Genomic DNA, 295 nt, shown 5'->3' with positions numbered 1-295 from the left:
CGACGTATACCAAACGAGCAGCATTAATAATCATAAAACTAATAATTTCCCCACGTCAAATGACCTAGACTCTCATTGTGATAATAATATACACAGGAACCCCAAGGCCTCACGATCATTCAAAAGAACATATCAAACACCATGCACACACTGCTTGTTCCCTCGCATGATACAACCATTCGCTTTGACTGCCTACTTTATCTCCATTGGCAAATTGGGTTTATTCGCACGTCGTGATAGCCCATTACGGAATGAAAGATCGTCGTCTGAGTGTGTATTTCACGGGTTAAAAAGG

Source organism: Penaeus monodon, chromosome 19 (assembly GCF_015228065.2).
Source record: "Penaeus monodon isolate SGIC_2016 chromosome 19, NSTDA_Pmon_1, whole genome shotgun sequence".
NCBI classification, from domain to species: Eukaryota; Metazoa; Arthropoda; class Malacostraca; order Decapoda; family Penaeidae; genus Penaeus; species Penaeus monodon.
Note: the sequence above shows the minus strand (reverse complement) of the source record.